The sequence below is a fragment of the Protopterus annectens genome, chromosome 4.part0 (assembly GCF_019279795.1).
Source record: "Protopterus annectens isolate FY-2018-M chromosome 4.part0, PAN1.0, whole genome shotgun sequence".
In the NCBI taxonomy this organism is placed as follows: domain Eukaryota; kingdom Metazoa; phylum Chordata; order Ceratodontiformes; family Protopteridae; genus Protopterus; species Protopterus annectens.
The window spans coordinates 1,549,494,466-1,549,515,118 of NC_056733.1; positions in this window are offsets into that span (position 1 = coordinate 1,549,494,466).

Here is a 20,653-nt window from a genome sequence, read left to right on the forward strand (position 1 = left end):
TTCTGATCGAACTGACTCTCGCTCAGTGGTTATTGATATTTCCTGTACAACGTACTGCATCCTACAGTTTCACTGCAAAGATGATTTTATTCAATATATTTACTCTTCTCCAGTCAATCACTGTGATGTTCTAGCTAATTTCACAACACTCATTCCTCACAAAGTGCAACCCAATAGTGCCTTCCAAGTGACTGCAGACATAACATATTGCTTTTTAGCAATAAGAGAACCCCCTGAATTCTTGAAGAAGGGATCCTTATTGTTACATAGCCTAATAACTATGGCATTAGGAGTCTAATTAAACAAACTGCATGGAAGTAAGGCATTATCATACTGTGGTAATCTGCTCATGTTTTCTACTCCGAAGGAAGCAACATGAACTGTTGTCATGCACATGATGACTAAAGTATCCACACAGAGCATGCAAAGTATATCTGTGAACTGATCTGTATCCTTTATCTGTGATCACACTCTACATGGAGATGAACCTATAGTCTATCTCAGGACAGCAGGACCACCGAGCATCCGCTTCAATCTACCCATCATATGACTCTTCCAGCAGCCTGAGATGATTCCCAAACATGTCCACCCTGTGGCAGAAGGATGACCGGTCTCTGACCCAATAGGCTAGCTACTTTTACTACAAAGAATTATTCTTGAAGTGAAATGCCATCTGTTACTTTTAGTCAAACAATTTCCACCTAAGCAATGAAAAAAAAAATAATTTTCTTTACAAGCTGTTCTGATTGACTGCACTATTTGATTAACTTATTTCTTGATAAATTTAATTACTGTGCTAGTGTATGTACTAAACAGTTTTTAAATATCCTGAACAATTCTTTATTGTTGTGTGTTTCATTAAATGAGCTACTCAGTTTAATGTGTTAGCAGCTGTGGACTGCTTCTGTATAAATCTCATGGATTAACACAGATCATTATTCTTCTGAAGTTATGTTCTAGTACAAACTAAAGATTTCATTATATTGACAAAACACACTATCAACATATCTCCTTATTATTAAAGTTTTAAATGATTGCTTTACGTTGAAAGCCCTAAACCCAAAGAAATTTTCATGATAAAATTCTATGGTATTTTTTGACAAAAGACTTCTGATGAAATTATCCTTTGCCTTTAGAGGCTATCATAACTCTAAACCTCTATGGGAGAAAGGAAATTCACCCCAGGGATCATGTCAGTCGCCCTGCTAGACAGGGGTCCAGGAAAGTAAATAATGTGTGAAGAAATAGCCAGGGAATTGTTATGGCTAGGCTTGTATAGGCCCTAAGGCTGATAGCCTAGTACCAACCTATGAACCTATGAACCTATGAACCTATGAAATGCAAGAAATATGGACAAAGCCCCCCCAAAAAGGGACACAGTTTAAATATTGCTCTTATTAACATAGAAATTTGCTAGAATAACATGTGCTGTATTAGCATGTATTTTCTGAAGAATATGAAGTCTTAAACCCAAATGAATTACATTAATTAGAGACTTCAGGGTTCAAAATTTGCCAGGAAGCCACACATTTTATAAGGAAGAGACCAAAGATATGAGGCAAAAATCTAGACAGTTGAGAGATATGGCTCAGGCTATATAAATGACCTATCTAGAAAGATAAAACAACAGACAACTTCCTGTGACAAAATATCCCAGTACTCCATCTTATACACACCGACACACACACACACACACACACACACACACACACACACACACACACACACACACACACGCACGCACGCACGCACGCACACACACATAAACACACCCACAGATAGATCCACACATATACACACACAGTTAATCTGAGATGCAGACTATGCCAGCCTTCATTTTTTGCATTTCTTTTCATCATCCATAAATGACCTTATACAGTAGTGTGTTAATATAACTTTGATCAGTGTATGCATGAAGTTGCCTACAGGGTTTGTAAACATCCTTTCTTTTATGGCAGCATCTGCAAAAGATTTATCATTCAAATGCAACTTTTACAGAGTTCTTAACAAATACAATATTATAGTATATGTTCTGTCTTTCGGCTTTTCCTGGTTACGGGTTGCCACAGCGGAACTCTGGTCCGCTAATGATTGGCAGTAGATTTTTACGTGCCGAGTTGCCGGCCCTGATGCACAACCTTCAATGAAGGTATGCCCATTTACACCTGTCTCCACACAGAAGACGCTCAAGCTGAGAATCAAACAGGACATCTTACTGTGTATATATGCTCATTAATTTCTGCAAACTAATGGGCATAAATTAAACAAATCACTTAGCAAGAGTGACTGAGATATTGCATTTTTTGTCTGTTAAACACTTAAACATTATGTAAAGTTCAATATTTTTGCTTGGGTACTGTGCCATACAAAAGGAGTACAAATTTGTAAAACTCTGAATCTTATCTACTTCTACATTACTACATTTTATCCTTTATAATGATTGAATAGCAGTCTTTGAATGCTATTTAAGATTTCTCTCAGAATTTTCAGAAAAACATGACATGACAGAGTGGGCTTGAGGGCTAAAATATTGGTAACTATCAATATAAATGCAATAATAAATGACATACAGCTACCTATAACATATGGGACTGAAAGCAAATATTTTTCAGTACCAGTTACATGATATTATACTGCAAATATAAGCTTCGAGGGGGTCCTATTTTATATCCTACATTAAGATAATTTCAACAATTATCAACTATCATCTGAAAATGATATGCAAAACTGAATCTAGTTATAATATCCATCAATAAAGTACTCTAACAAATTATTTTAATGTACAGTTTAATCAGCCATGTAGTAAATTGGAACTATATATGCATTTTGCCTCTGGGGTTAATTTTCGAAAGCATTAAAAAAAAACTAATAAAAAAAAAAACTTGTCCACCCAGAAATTTCAAGTCTTGATATGTAATGTAAAATACAACCTAATCTGCAAGTGCAAGCACTGATGGAAAGAAATATGTATAATATAAATAAAGAGAATCTAAACTCAATTGCCAGAATATGTATTTTATTACAGAGTGGCAACATATAAACAGAAAAAGAACCACCACACATTGACTACAATAACAGTTTACCAAGCATCATCCTGCTTGGATTATATACATCAAAGTTGCATAATTTTCAGGGCTGTTTTTTGTCATTGCTTTTTACTTTTTTTCACTCCTTGTGGTTTAATGCACATAATTATGACAGCACAAAATAAAGTAAAACTATTCTACCATCAACTAATTTTGAATCATGTCTGACTCCTGCAGTGAACATACAAACAGCTGTCACTATCCATAGAGTTTAACAGGTAAGTAAGGAATAGATGTCACTTGTAGAATCATTCTTTCTTATCATGTACACATATAGCACACACACATACAGACAATTTACACTTTCTTCATGTCTTTGGAGTGTGGTGGAACATGGAATACCTGGAGAAAGCCCATGTGAACACAAGGAGAGCACAATGAATGCATCCCATCTGAAAACCAAACAGGAGAACCTTTGGCAATGCTACTCACTGCACAACAGTGCTACCCATAAAACATTACTTTTATGGAGATTCTCATTTTCAGAAAAATGTGCCACTAAGCAATGTATTTTATGATGTCAGCTTTTTACAAATAGTGATATTGAAAATTCACCTCATATTTGAAATACTTTACCTAACATATTGGTTAATAACATGTATAAACACTTAGGAAAACAGATGTTGAATGAAGAGAAAAGAATATAAAGGTTTATGATCAGATTGTTGATCATGCATAAGCCATTATAGTTTGAGAAAATGATATAAGAAATTAATCTCAAGAACAAAGCACAAGAGATTAATTTATTCTATTTATTTAGAAACCTCAAAAGAATGATTATAGACCCAGTCATACATTCTTTGCAATACTCAAGGAGTTTCAGCTCTCCCAATGCCAGTTAAATAAAGCCTTACAGCTTTTATAGCTGTTTGTTATTACAGGTGCACTACTCTTTTGGCTGCCATCTTTGTGGCAGCACAAAGTAGTTATTAACTTTCAAAGCTGTTGGTAGGTATAGTGTCATATTTCTGGAGACTGATCTTTATGTGACAACTCAAGGTTTGCTTAGTTGTATCAGTAACATTCCTGTATAAGAATTTTACTGTAGCAAGTCTGTTTTTATGTTGTGTTTCAGAAGATGATCAGACTGTAGCATGAGTTACAATGTTTCTGTATAAAGACTGTTTTAAGATTTTTTTCTTATATTAGCTGCATTATGAACTGAAATGCAAAGTTAAATGAGAGATACAAGAGACATGCTAAAATAATGGATTATATGACCTCCCCTCTTACTTGTGAATAATGAGGACTATTCACCAATTCTCAGTAATTTTCAGATAACATCCCCCACCACCACCACCCATATTTAGACCTTTCATAAATCATGTAAAAATTGCCATAAAAGAGATGCACTGTGACAATGTGATCTACATCAGTTAAATGTCTTGATATAATCTATAGAGGGAGATATTTTTAAATCTGAGTCTTGTTACTAACAGTGTCTTACTGACACATGCAAACCTTTTAGTTATAAAGGGTCTAAGAGCACAAAAATGTTAAACTGTTTTCAGTCACAACAAACATAAATTTTAACTCATCACCAATTTTGCATTTCATGTTATTAATCACTATTCCATGCTGCCTACCTTGAATGGTCATTTAGAAGATGCTGTTTGATAGAACAGGTAAAATAAACAATAAAATGCACTAACAGAAAGTATATGAAATAGAAAGAAGTAACAGCCAATGAAAATGAGACAAAATTAAGAAAGGCTCCTAACTGTAAAATTCTGGGTCTGGATGTCTATAAGAATGTGTTGAATGTTTTATTATTTTCACATTCATCTGTTTCTCTGAAATGAGTTTTGTATATTATTTCTAACTGCAATTACAAGAAATGCTGACACAAAATGTTTTATACTGTGCTCAAAACATCCTTGAATAATTTTGATACATAACAAATATGACAATGATGCAGATTTCTTTAGTGGCCAGAATGTCTGTGCTAACAAGGGTGCTACTGCAAACAAAAAGACAAAAGGTACAAAGTAAAACATCATTAGATTGAGCTAAAATCATCCAATTGTATTGCATTTCTAATAAGAAATGCACATGGACACTTTCTTTTTACTATGGGCTGGCATGGCTAGTCATCTCTGAGTCATCTCTGATTTGTCTGGGAATGTAAACATTTGTAAATACATTACAGGGTAGGTTGGGCTTATGCTACTCTATAATGCACATCATTCTTGCTTTTAGTTTGAGATTGTGCCATAAAGGTTTAGCAAAGAACAAATCTTATGTACAATAAACTGGTAATGTATCTAAATGCTGACATCCTATAAATATGTAACAACTGGAGGTTTCATACAGACAAAGGAATGGACATGGCAGTTAGTGGCCAGTCCGCATAATAGCAGCAGTCCATAACTTCTATGAACCAGAATAACTGAGTGGAAAGTGAGAGGCTATGTAAATGGAACTTTAAATGACTTATGCCAAGTAAGAAATTTCATTTTTGTAACTGAGTGTTTTTAAAGAAGCCTCAGAGAATTACAAGTTTTATGAATGATGATATGCCTATTGAATATTTGAGTTACAGTCGCTATACATCAAGCAATCTTATTACCTGTTATATGAACTTTTATCTGTCAAGCTGTTTGAAAGCATTATACCAGACTGTGACTCATTCTGAACATTTTCTGCAGTAACTAGGAAACAGAAACCAGCAATGACAGAATTGCCACATCTAATGTTTTTATTTGGACATGCTTGGATAAAGTCTTCAAACAGTGATGAGACTAAGTACATAAATAAGTATGCAGTTGGAAAATGAACTCCAGAAATTTTAATTAAAATAGCCTATTCTTGCAAAGGTATAAGTACAAAGTGAAGTCTAGGAAAAGGTATGTCAGATGGTTCTATTTTCATGGAAGACGAGTGTACTGTCTGAGTGGTATGAATCCTTAGTAATGCATCTCTGTATATCATAACTAAACTTCCAACTAAATGAAAGATGTGTGCATTAACACAATGGTTATTTTATTGCAGTCAGCTGGTATTCAGAGCTTTTTTTAAACATCTTCGGGTTATTAAAAATTTAACAGATTTTTTTTTCTAAAAAAAAAACACTGCTATCCTTGAATTGATCAGCAACATATATTTCTTGGCAGCTTGCTGTCCAAATTTCAAATGTGCATGCCTATCCATCTTTTGACAAAATGTATTAACATCTTTTCACAGTGATTTAGCCTTCAGAATAAAATGAACACAAATTGCATACCAGAAATGTTGCAAAGTTTACTGTCATACATATAAAAATCAAAATGACAGTAAAACAGGAAGGCAATAAAAATGGCAAAGAACAAACAATCAGACGTTTATTACTAACAAAGACATAATTGAGGTGAAATGAATAGAACCTACGTACAGCATGGATAGGTTATAAAAAGAAAAAAATGAAAAAAAAAACCATTTAAAAGTATCGAAATTAGTGGATTACAGAATATTTAGAGATGTGTAAATATGCATGTTTATCAGATGATATCGAAGTCAGTATCTTTTTAAGATTACATATGCTTTGTTCTATATGAGTTTTTTGGCCTCCTTGAAACTGACTATATGAATAGTTGTGCAGTTGTGGCATGATATGCTTACTTGCTGACATCATCAGATCCAAACATATTGAAATATCTAAACTATGAGGAAAAGAATTCAAAAAAGTCAACTTCCCTCAGACTAACAGAAATATTTTGGAATGGAGTGGGTATGGAATCCAAACCAAAAGGAGACTAAATCAGCAACTGAAACTGCTTAAAAAAGAGGAAAGAATATAAAGATAGAGACAAGAAGAAAAGAAAACTGAAAACTCACAATTAGAATTGAAAGTACAGAGAACTGCTGGGATTTGATACATGACTGGTTAAAGAGAGGTGAGTTTATTCAAACCAAAAGAGGAAAGGTTAATAATAACACTTTTCTGTAGACTACACAGATGCTGCTTTACAATATCTGTAGAAAAGTGGAGGATACAAATAAATGTAGGTTCAAAATACAGGTGCACATTCTGTTGTTGGTTGTTACATGCATTTTGTTGTTGGAGGTTCTGTACACTAAAATCCACAATAATGTGGTAAGACTGTTACACTGAGACTTGTGCAAGCACAACATACAGCAGACAAATTTGTCACAGGACGACCTTGGTATGAACAGAGTGGGAGGGGAGCTGGGTGTAGGAAGATAGGTAGGTTAGGTAGTGAGGGTAGGGAGTGGGTAGGAAAGAGTTAATTAAGTTGGGAGCTGGGAGAGGAAGTGAGGTAAGGCATAGGGGTGGGTCTAAGTAGGTTTCATAGGGGAAACTGGTATGAGTAAGCACATTTTGGTGTGGTCTTGTTGAAGCAGGATCACATCCTGATGACTTGAGATGTTAGTAAGGTAGGCCTTAGATAGTGCTAGTTGGTAAGGTGAGTACAGTATGGGTTATTTATATATATATATATATATATATATATATATATATATATATATATATATATATTTTTTTTTTTTTGTGGATTATGGTGGGTGATGTAAAGGCATGTGGCAGTTTTGTGTAGTTATGGAGTGTAGACATACGTGTAGTGTAGACATATTAATGTACTTGTGTCCATGGTGGTTTAGTGGTTATTTCTCTTATTGCTTGATCCAGATTTGCCTACTTCTAGGTTTCTTTGTCTTATTGGGTTTCCTGGTGGTTTAGCGGCTTATTCGATTTCCTTTTGTTGTTTTAAGTTGTTTCATGGTGGTCTAGTGGTTTCTTGCTTGGTCGCGTCAGTTTTAATGGCTGGTTGTGTTCCTGGTGGCATAATGGTTATTCGCAGGCTTGTACTGTTGGTTGCAGCTGGGTGCGCATGCACAGTAGTGCTAGTGTGGTCTCCTATGGGGGAGAAAAGAAAGAAAATGCCTTCTTGAGTGCAGCAGGTGAGTGCTGATGGTGGGGGTTGGGGTTGGTTATGGTTGGTTTCTGTCCCTGGTGGCTGCGGTGTCTGTGTGAGGTTTGTCTGGATGTTTTTTGTTGATGGTTAGTATTGGCTTTCTAGGGTTTAAGTGGATGGTTTCTGTTCCTGGTGGCTAGTGGTGGCATTGTGGAATTTGTGTGAATGGTTTTGTTCCCCTGGTGGTTAGTGGTGGCTTTGAGAGGTTGTTTGAATGAGTTTTGGTTCCCTGGTGTCTAGTGACAGCTTTGTGAGGTTTGTGTGGATGGTTTTGGTTCCCTGGTGTCTATTGATGGCTTTGTGAGTTTTGTGTGGATGGTTTTGGTTCCCTTGTGGTTAGTGATGGCTTTCAGAGGTTTTCAGATGGTTCAGTTTGTTTTTTTTACCTGGTGGCTAGTCACGGCTTTGGGAGGTTTTCATGATGATTTTGTTCCCTGGTGGCTACCCGTATGTCCCCAGGTCTTGTGGGAGTGTTCTGGTTTGTTTTGGATGCTTTATCCCTGGTGGTTAGTGGTTTTTGGACCACAGGTAAGCTGTGCAGCTTTCCGCATTTGAGCAGATAGTGCGAGCATGCATGGTAGTGTCGGCAATCATGGATTGCCTTCTTTATTATTAAAAAAACAAATAATAAGGAAAGCAGCAGAAGAATATACATGTGAAATAGCTAGTCTGTATGGGCAGGCAAGGAGGTCAGGCTAGGTTCTTTAGATAAGCAATGTTTGGGGTGTATTATAGATAGTATTTAGTATATAAAAAAATAATAAATAGCAGATTATAGATGGCGTAGTCTGGGGCATCAGACTGGCATCAGGTAGTAGAAGTAACTTAGCTGTTCCCCTTGGGCTGACTTACAGAAGGTAGGTAGGAGGCATTAAGTAGTTGAGGGTAAGGGTTTAGGAAAGGTGATAGGCATAAGGAGTTTAAGAATTATGTGTTCTGTTTGTCTGCAGGTACTGGTTGGTGCTAGCAAGCATTTCTTTAAAGGTTGTTTTAACAAGAATTTCTCTTTTGTTTCTTTAGGTTATCATGGCTGAAGGGCTGAGACAGAAGTGAGCCAGTATTGTGTCACAGGCTGAGGACCTCTTCAAGGACATTTCTACTGAAGTTCCATCAACTAGTGCTCAGGATCTGAAAACTCGGTGGAAGAGGCAGATGGTGACCTGGAGGTCGAGGGCGAAAAAAGCCAGACAGTCAGCATCGGAGGATGTGGCAATGGAGTTTGGGACGCCACTGGTTGCCCCTTCATCTTATGCAGGTAATTCTTTATTAGGTCTGACGGGGAGTGAGGATATAGTGGCAGCTACGGGAGGGGTGTCAGGGTGTGGTGAAGGGGTCAAAGGTGAGCTAGCGGGCAGGGGTTTAGAGGCGTTGGTTGATTGTGAAGGAGTTTTTGATAATACTCTATCATTGTTGACCTGGATTTGGGGTCTGACTTGGATGTTGTGGGATCTGATTTTGGGTCACGGCCGGGGGATTGGTTGGCAATGCAGGCCTTATATCAGGAAGGGGCTCCCATTGTTTTGACTCTCCACATATCTTTGGTGGTGAAGGAGAAAATTTGGAAAGGGGAATTTGTTGATATTTTCGAATTGCTTGATGTTGATGGGGTGCAATGGTTGACAGGGACAGAGTCGGCTAATGGGAAGGACCTTTTGGTGGCATTGGTGGCCATTGGTTGCAGAAGGGTAGGTAGGTTTCGGCCCAGGTCATGGGATAATGGGACCTTGGTTTTATATACTACATGGTGGTTTGATTGGAGTGGGATACTTCACTGGCTCTTCCTCTTCTGGCCCATTGTTTGACTATCAGGGAAGCACAGAGGCTGCAGCCAGGCTATGCATGGTTTTGGTATAATCAGAAGTTTCGTAAGTGGAAAGTGATGGATAAATCCATGCGATAAGAGGTTATTTGGCTTTCTACCATGATGGACAGGAGTGCAGGGAGTAGTGGATTGGCTCAGCCATCCGAGGGGGGTGTTGGGATATGTTGGGCATTTAATGCAGGGAAGTGTTCTTGGGTAGGTTGTGAATTTTCCCATATTTGCTCTAGGTGTATGGGAGCTCATGCTGTTACATTATGTGGGGGGGTGTCCTGCTGGGGGGGTAGAAATCTTATTCTGTGGGTCCTAGAGGTTGGGTTGGTTTTCACCTGGCAAGCGAGGCCAAGGTACTTTTCGGGGGCAAAGGAGGGGTCCTTTCATGGAGTTGGGGGGGTGACCAGGGGACTCATTCCCCTATTAAGGTCCAGATTTTGGAGTTGTTCCTGACTTATTATCCGCTGCCAAGTGTGGCAGGGGAATTGATTGAGGGTTTTTCAAGGGGATTTTCAATTAAGTCCATATTGGTGGGGGACGGTATGGTGGAAAAACTTGAAGTCTGTAAAGGGGAGGGAGAGGGTTTTGCAGGATTTGATTGACAAGGAGTGTCAGGCAGGGAGATTGTTGGGTCCATTTAGTTGTCCTCCATTTTCTAAGTTTAAAGTGTCACCGTTAGGTTTGGATCCTAAGAAAAAGCAAGGTGAATTTCATTTGATTCATCATTTGTCATACCTTGGGGGTAAGTCTGTGAATGACTTCATACCCAGTGCAGAGGTTAAGGTCAAGTATTCATCACTGGATGATGCGGTCTGAATTATCAGGAGTTTTGAAGATCCTTGGTTAGTTAAAGTAGATATTGAGTCAGCTTTTCATTTGTTGCTGGTATGGGAGGAGGACTGGCCTTTGTTGGGCATGGTGGTTGGGGAAAAAAATTATTTTGACACTGCCATACCTATGGGATGTGCAGTGGCATGTTCCACATTTGAAAAGTTTAGTTCAGCATTCCATTGGATTTGAGAGCAGAGCGTGGAGGATCAGCAAGCAGTTCACTATTTAAATGATTTTTTGTTGGTGGGTGATGGCCGGGATAAGGCACAGGCAGCTTTGTTTGAGTTTGTGGGGATGTGTGAGTCTCTAGGATTTCCTTTGGCTAAGCATAATTTAGGACCCTGTGAAGGTGTTGGATTGTTTGGGCTTGACAGTAGATGCAGGACAAGGTCTGTTTTGTTTACCGTAGGACAAGTTGGTTCACCTGCAGGAGAAAATCTGTTCGGTGAAGTCCAAGTCCAAGGTTTGGGTGCGAGAGGCTATGGAATTGTTGGGTTTGATGAATTTCTCTTGTAGGGCTGTGCATCCAGGGAGCACATTTTGCTGGTCTGTAGCATTTTTTTTGAAAGGCTGGAGGAGTAAGGACCACAGAGTGTGAGTCACTAAGCTAGTGCGAGAAGACTTTGTGGATGAAATTTTTGGAACAGTTTAATGGGATTTCATTTAGACAGTCAGACTGGGAAGAGCAATGGTATATACAGTTGTTTACTGATGCAGCTGGGGGTCAGGGCATGAGAGCTTACTTTGCAGGCCAATCATTTTTGGCCCCTTGGCTGGAGCATTGGTCAGAAGAGTGGAAATGGGATGTTGCCTTTTTGGAATTGATGCCTATTTGGGCGCTTTGGTGGTTTGGCAGGATCGTTTAAAAGATAGGAGGGTGGGTTTTTATTCAGAAAATACTGCAGTGGTGAGGGTGCTGCAGGTTAAGATGGCTAAATCTCCTTGTTTGTTACTTGTTCAGAGGAAACTGCTATTGCAGAGTTTGATGATTAACTTTTCCTTCACAGCATTGCATGTGCCTGGGGTTAATAATGAGATAGCTGATAGCTTGTCTTGTTTTCAGTTTTGTAGGTTTTGGCAGGTGGCCTCAACAATGGCATTGCATCTGGCAATCGTTCCAGAGAACATTTGGCAGATTGGTCCATAGTAATTGGCAGGTTGGTGCAGCAATCATGGTCAGTGTCTACGAGAAGAGCTTACGGTAGGGCTTTATTTCCTTTTGACCAGTTCTTGAGGCAGTTACCAGATGAGGAGTGTCAGTGGTCAGAGGTTTTGTTGTTACATTACTTGGCCATGTTGAGGGAACAGGGTAGGGCAGTTAGGACAGTGAATGTGGTTTTGGCAGCCATTTCTGCTTTTACTCGTTTGGCCGGATTGCAGAATTGGACTAGGTCCTGGGTGGTGAGTTGAGTATTAAAGGGTTGGGTCAGAGTTGAAGGTGGGGCATAAATAGGAGATGGCTGGTGACAAAGGAGATCTTAAGAAGGTTGCAACAGGGTTTAGGTAAGGTGTGTGGATCTTTGGAGGAGTATGTGGCGTGGAGCACGGTCTGTGTGTGGATGTATTGTGAGGCATTTAGAGTCTCTGAGTTATTGGATTCGCTACTATGGGAAGATGTGTTGATGTCACCTAGAGTGGTGCACATCTGGCTGCGGTCTTCAAAGATGGATCAGGAGGGATGTGGGGCCCTGATGGTATTGGAAGCAACTGAGGTAAGCTGGAGATGTCTTGTGGTGTGGAGGAAGAGATTGTGGGTCGCTCAGAGGGGTAGAGTGCAAGGTTTGGTTTTTACTTCAATAGGTGGAAAAGGCCTAACGGGTGAGCAATTTAATTTGATTATGAGGAGGGCTCTTTGTAGTGCTGGCTTAGAAGGGGATACGTTTTCTTCTCATTCTTTTAGGATGGATAGGGCATCAAACTTAGCGAAGGAAGGAAGTTCTATAGAAGTCATCAAGAGAGTGTGAAGGTTGTCTTCCAATGCCTTTTTGTTTTATATTAAGTAACTTTGTGGTAGGATTTGTTTACAATTTTTTTTTTAGGTAGCAGAAGGATTATCATCTTGGGGCATTCTTTCATCTTTTAGACAGCTAGACATGCAGCAATTTGATGCAACGGAATTAATTTGGGGCCGGACCATTTTGGATGGAAGGTCAACTGGCATGGTCTTAGAGGGTTGATGTGGAGCAGGATATTGTAGATATTTATTTGATTACAGAGTCAATGGGGGTTGCTGCAGTTATTGTTGATTAATTTAGGGGAGAATGATTTAGGTAAGGTTACAAAAAGGCAGTTGTACATCATATTTGTGAGGATGTGTTAGCATTGAGGAGGATGTATTTGTCTTTGGTTTTGATATGGTCTGAGATTATTCCCCATTTGTTGTGAGAGAGGCAAGGAATTTTGTTGTAGTGGAGAGGGCTAGGAGATATGTTAATTTTACATTGGCAAAATATTTGAAGGACATTGGGGTGAATACGATACGGCATGTGGACTTTGTAAGCAGGGACCCTGTATGATATAGGTCAGATGGAGATTATCTCAATGAATTTGGGCTTGATTTATTTAATCTTAACCTGGGCATGAATGTGGAGGATCTATTGAAAAGTGATATGGTCTGAGGGGGAATAGCCCTTTGGGCTAGTGGGCAGAGAAAAAGGTCAGGCTTGACCCTCTTCTGTCCCCCTCAGTAAGATATTTGTAATTGATGATGAATAACTTGGAATGGAATTATGGAACTGATGATGTTAAGGTGAGTGGGAATGCTGCCTTCATGATTACTTTGATAAGTGAGTAAGTGGGGGATGCTGCTTATCCAAGGGTGTGGGTGCGCTGCCCTTGTGTATACTATCCTATTTATTGCAATGTTAAATTTGTGTGGCTCAATAAAGTTTGATGTTTGTTATTCATTTTCATTACAATAAAGGTCATCAAATGTCTTTGGTTGTTTGTGTTGATTTATTAGGACTGTGAGAAGTAAAGTTTGGAACAGACGAATTTGTCATGGGATGACCTTGGTATGAATAGAGTGGGGGGGGGGTTGGATGTAAGAAGATAGGTAGGTTAGGTTGTGAGGGTAGGGAGTGGGTAGGAAAGAGGTAATTAAGTTGGGAGCTAGGAGAGGAAGTGAGGTAAGGCATAGGGGTGGGTCTTAGGGGGGTTTGTAGGGGAAACTGGTATGAGTAAGCACATTTTGGTGTGGTCTTGTTGCCCTCCCAGCCCACCCATTTGGTGTGACTTGAGGAGCGGAGAAGAGGGTCAGGCTTGACCCTCTTCTGTCCCCCTCAGTAGGATGTTTGGAACTGGTGGTGGATGACTTGGGAATGGAATTATGGAATTGATGATATTGAGCTGAGCGGGGACACTGCCTTCATGATTACTTTGATAAGTGAGCAAGTGGGTGACGCTGCTTATCCAGGGGTGAGTGGGTGCGCTGCCTTATATTTACTATCCTATTTGTTGCAATGTTGAATTTGTGTGGCTCAATAAAGTTTGATGTTTGGTATTCATTACAATAAAGGACGTCAAATGTCTTTGGTTGTCTGTGTTGATTTATTAGGACCGTGACAAGCACAGTACACTTAAATCCCAAATAATTACTGAAAAGGAAGATCCACAGATCATATGAGATCTCCCAATACAGACATTTAAAAAAGCAGAAGCAAGAGAATTAGATATTCTACTGAAACAAATAAAAGGGCAAATGTACAGTTAACTACTAAAACAGCTACAAATAGTTACTATAGTATCCTGCATTATGGCACAAGAAGTTACAATATACCAAAATATGCAAGCCAGCAACTAATGTATTAAGAAATAAAGACAACTAGATAGTCCCATCAGTGGTAGGAGCTACAGGAGTAATACAAAACAATTTTAAGCATATTTAAATAGCCTACTGATGTTAAAAATCTCCATATAAACTACAGAAGCAGGCAGTTCTGGGTAGATTGTAGGCACTGGACAAAGGACTTTTAACAATCATAAAACAGTGAAATAATACCATTTTCTTGAATATAAATGGCAGTCTGACTTAGGAATGGGTTTGACTCTTACCAAAGTATTAAAACCTAGCAATTTTGAGAAATTAAAGAAAAGAAAAGGAAAGGAAAGACAAGAAGTATAGTGTGGCATTGTAATTTGCATGATGTAAGTGTCTTGGTGCCAACAAGAGAAGGAAATATTTAGCATTTTTAAATTTGATTATTGCTATTAAGACTGGGTTAATGAAACGCATAATCCTTCTTGTTATAAAGAATCAAAAATACAAAAATGCTAAACTCAAAGTCACAGCAAATGTCAATAGAAACTAAAAGAATCTTAACCCAAATTACTGATTTTGCAAGCAGCTTACTAACAACAAATTCATGCTTCCTGTTTTGAATGGTCATTTTTGAGGATTTGTCCTCATCAGTACTTAGATTACATTTTGTGCACTTGATATATTCTTTAAATGCTACATGTTACAATTCTTAACTAATACTTCAAAATTTCTTCTTCTGGCATACTATAATACTTTCCATTTTTCCTAATACAGTTTTATAGGCACTGTTATGGACTGAGATCCTCACATGCCTCTGCAGCACACTCACATTGTACAGCTGTTCACCAATCTGTGACTTCCCAAAATCAGCACGCTTAACAGAATAATCCTAGAATTAATTTTGCAATTCATACAACTGAAGCCAGGTAATGTTTTTCCACTGTTAGCAATAAAGGTACAACTATAATCACACTGAGGAAAATGTCATTTGTAGACAAAATGATATCAGAGTGCACACAAGTTCATATTTAAAGACCTGGTTGCATAATGCCACTTGCATGTATTTTGTGGTACATCGTAGTTCCCATGCATTTTATTTACCTTTGATAATATTGCAGAGGTGTGCAGCTATTAAGACAGTAGTCATGGTATTGAAGATGTCAGTATCTGTACCTAAAAAATATTAAGATAGGTGTCATGGTAATGAAGGTGTTAGCCTATGTACCTAGAAAATGTTTAAGTATACTTTTTTTCCAGTTTTCATTTCTCACTTGTAATTCTATCTCTAGTCCATCTTCAGACATTATGCAAAGAAGGACATACTGTAACTAAACATACAGATTAGTAACATAAATAAAAAATGGTTTAGTCTACATAAAAAGTAGTCAGTGGAGTAAATTTCTGTCAAAAGCAGAATGCCCTGCAAGAGTCAGTATGTTACAGTTCCAATATGAAGACTGAGGGCAGAAAGAAGTCTCAACATTCAGAAATCCAAATTAATAACTCAAATCTTTCACAATAATAAATCATTTTGAATCCACTGGCAACCTGTAGAAGAAAGTTATTATACTCAAACTACCCGATGCTGTTACTATACGCAACATAACAATATGTAGGAAATATAACAGATCAAAAGACCAAATAATTTGCAACATAACACATTAGAACATATTACATTACTTTTAGTACATAATTAAAAGTTATATAGAAAGTAAAGTAATATTACAAAGTGTAATTAAACAAAGTAAAGTGAATGGGTAATAGAATATTCATATATTTCAAACTTTTAAAGCTAAGCTTTGAGGACTGCTTAAAGGACCACTACGTGCTTCTCTACATGATTCCTCATTTCCTTCATCTCTTTCTCCCCTATCTTTTGACACGGGCATAATGTAAAACTAGTACTGCCAAAAAAAAAAAAGATTTTTCTATTTCCCTCAGTCCCCTTGCCTGCAGCTTCGTTACTGGCTTCCATTTTCCTGCCTGCAAACTGTCTCGCGGCTCTGTTTACAATGTGTGGGCGCTGTAATGCATTAGTAATAACGCCCAGGGTTGACTTTTTTTTTTTTTAAGCAAACGCTCAAGGACAGCCCTTTTCAGTCGTCATGCCAAAAAAAACGCCCATTGTAATTAAAAATTCAAAAGTTCCTTTGAACTCCTCCTGCACCTGTAATAAAAAGCCGTGCAACTGCAGGAACTATTAGTTTCTCTGAAGTTTCTGGCACCATCTGTTTTGTTGACGGACTATAGCCTACAACTGTGGATTTAGGTTTGCTGCTGGCAATTGATTGATTTTCTACATTTCAGGTATGTTGAAACAACAGCCTTCACAGCTGTTGCTGCTTACATGTGTTCGATAATTTTTCTTTACACTTAAAATGCGACGAGTTGCTAGCATTAGTTGCTGCTTATTTATTTTTAAAACTAACGCAGAGAAAGAAGGAAATCTCCAAGAAAAGTTCCTCGCACTCTGTTCTGCGTGGCGTTCTGTTCTGTGTTTCCTTAGATAACTTTGATGTTTTTACTTTGAGGTTCTGTAATTCTTCCACATGTTAGTTTTTGATGCACACATGTTCATGAATTGACGTGTCATTATTATTTATATATTTTAATATTTAATATATGCATTTATCATACTATATAGCATGTGACACTTTATACAATATAAATAGTGATTTTTTTATAGAATCATAGACTGATGCTTAGAAACATATAGCTTCCACCAAAACGAGTCAGGTTTACATCAGGCCCTGATTATCGCTAAGCTCTGTTGCAACAGCATTTTGAGGAGCAGGTATCAGCTTGATTTTGCAGCCGCTTATGGTGTTCTAAGCATATTTTAGCCAATGAATGAGAAGGGGTAGTTATATACCTTGGAGTTTTAACAAGTTTTATTTTTGATTCAAGTAAACTCATACAGTATTTAATACATACATATCTTTGTTCATATTGTTCTGATCTTCTCAGACAACGTAATCATCAGTAATGTAGTATTTACATAGTTACACACTTGAAATTGGATAGACGTTTACGTAACACCTTTAGGAGGCATTTCAGCTTTCCTTTTAGACTTCAGATTCATCTGACTGCTGATAGCACTACACATTTTTACCCACAGCAGTCATGGGGAACATCGCAAGTGAATGAGAGAGAATGCTTTTTCTGTGCACAAAATAATATTGAGAGACAATACATATGTATTTTTTTAGTTTTGTCATTCACTGCTGATAAAATCATATGGAATTTACTGTGCTTACTTATTCATTGTATATTGTGTATATTTTATTTAAACCAACATCTTATTACGGGCATTTGTGCACGGTGTTCCAGTTTGCATTGCTCGCAATGGGTGTTTTCATCTTTCAGATAGATTCATATTGTAAGCACCATTATTTAACATTTGCAATCAATCATTGCTTTGATGATGCATGATGAAACATTTGTTGAGGAGCAAAAACATGTTATTAGTTTGTATTAATTCCAGGATGATGGCATTTTAACAGAGATTTCTGTAAATGTGTTTATATATACAACACTTTCATATACACATATTTACATCATCTGATGAAGCTAAATTGATCATTGACTTTCATTATGTCTTGATGTTTATTATACATGTTTATTATATATATTTTTTTATTATTAGTTTTTTACCTTTAATTAGATTAATTTTAATAATTCTAAGAATCATAACATAATCAATTTTCTGCGTCCCAGAGAGAATATGATAAAAACACATCTTGCAAAGAGATTGTTTATGTGACCGACTAACCAGCATTCGCATAGCTGTAACAGTGATAGCGTTTGTTGTGCTTCATGGCCAGTGTAACAATATTATCTGTAGTAACTGGATACAAATTGAGTGACTAATTATTTAGCTTAATCATTTAGCTTAATTAGGCTTTGAATTAATGATTTGATTGTACAATTATAGGTTCATAGGTTCATACTAGGCTATCTGCCCGAGGGCATTTACAAGCCTAGCCCATCGTTTTGTGGCTTACGCCACCCCTTTAGTATGGGGAACTATACCCATTATTTTGCTGTGCCTCTGTCGAGCAGTGACACTGAGGTTATCCCTGGGGTATATCTGTGATCTCCCATCCATTGGTCAATGTTTCTCTTGAACAAGGCCAGCGAGGTGCTCTGCCTCACATGTACCGGGATTTTGTTCCACAGCATAGGGAGTCTTTGGGTGATGAATCTATCCCTCCAGCACGTCCTATTAATAGCCGTGTCAAGGTTTAAGTCTCCTGCCCTTGTGGCTCTGATGGATCTAGATTTTTTGAGGTGAAGCATATTCATCAAATCTGGGTTTGACATGGCCTTGTATGTTAGGCAAAGGTCACCTCTGAGCAAGCGGTAAGCGACTGAATAGAGCTGGAGTTCTTTCAGTCGGGCAGCATAGGACAGATTTTTGAGACCCTTTATCCTTTTGGTGAGGAACTTTTGTGGCCTCTCCAGCTGCTGCAAGTGTCGGGTCAGATACATTCCGAATGGGGCATTGTACTCAATCATTGGTCTGATGAGTGATGAGTAAAGGGAGACTATGACCTCCCTTGATCTAGATGAGAATCCCTTCATGATAAGGTGGGCAATGTAGAAGTTCTTCCTAACTACTTTAGCTACATGGGTGTCGAATGACAGACTACTATCAACCTGGGTCCCCAGGTCCCTGATAACTTCTTCTGTGCTCAGTGGATTGCCACCTATTTGGTAGCTAGGGGTAACCTTGTTTTTCCCGAAGGGTATGACTATGCATTTTTGGCATTTAACTTTAGGCCGTGGCTCTGGCACCAGTTATCCGTTTCTGTGAGACCCTTCTGAAGGATATCTGTATCAGATGTGTTTTCTACTATGGCCCAGTTTGCAGTCATCTGCAAACTTTGTCAGCCATAACCCTCCTGTGTTTGCTTGTACTGGAAAAGTAGATGCCAAACAAGAGTGGGCCCAGGACTAAGCCCTGTGGGACACCACTTGTGACAGGCTTTGAGTCTGACATGGCGCCAGCAACTCTGACCCTGTGGGTTCTGTCACTCAGCCAGTTTGCAACCCATCTTGTGATGTATGGGTTGACATTTAAGCTGATGAGTTTTCAATGATACCCGAGTGGGGTATTGTATCGAAGGCCTTAGCCAGATCGAGGTAGGCTGTATGGACTGCCTTTCCCTCATCAATGGCTTTGGTGACTGTTTGAAAAAGTCAACCAAGTTTAAAAGGCATGATCTGCCTTTGACAAAGCCAAACTGGGTTGGATCCAAAGTCTGCAAATTCCCTATGTCTTTATTTATGAGGTCCATTATGATCCTCTCCATGGCTTTGCAGATAAGGCTTGTCAAGCTAATGGGCGGTAATTTCCAGGGTCGGTGGAGGCACCGCCTTTGTGAAGTGGTACCACAGTTGCAGTGCGCCACTCCTGGAGTGCGTATCCAGAGGTAAGACTTTGATTAAACAGCTGTCCTAGCTGTGGGTTTAATTCCTCATTGAGTTCGTGGAGCACACAGCCGGGGACACCATCAGGTCCCATGGATGCTGTGTTTTTTTTTGCTTTGGAGAGAGCAGTTCTCACTTGGGCGCTGGAGATGTTTGGGGGGCTGCAATCGTTTGGTACAGATATCTCTCCTTTTGGGGGGGGGAGAAGTTTGCACTGAACCTGTCAGCCAGTATGTTGGCAATGTCTGTAGGATCAGTAATCTTCACATCATTTTGAACTAGCTCTGAGCATATCTGGGAGTTTCCTCCCAGGTTTCTAACATAGCTAAAGAAGGCCTTATGATTGTCTTTTGAGTCTTTAGCTATTTTTCTCTCGAAATTTGCTTTGGATGATTTTATGAGAGCTCTTAGTTTTTACTTATAGTGATCAAGGGTGTCTTACCTTTTAAGGATTTTGCTCTATCTTGTAGTAGCTTCCTCCTTTTGTTGTAGAGTTTGTTTATGGCTGGGGTCCACCAGACTGGGCGCTTGCCTTTGGTACAAAGAGTCTTTGTTTTGCTTGGGATTGCCTTATCCATGCAGTCCTGCAGGTGCTGGTAGAAGGCATTTGTAAGTGATTCAGCGGCTTGAGTACTGTTTGCCGCCGGCCGGGGGGCCTTAAAGGAGACCACACTAGTCTCTAGAAGTGTGAAGCCGGCTTTTGAGAAGTTCTTTACTGTGGTCTTTTTATTTCAGGTGGGGGTGGGATGAGGACCTCCAGCGAGATTAGTTTGTGGTCTGATCTCACCCCAAATGAGAGGGGGTACAGTTCCATGGC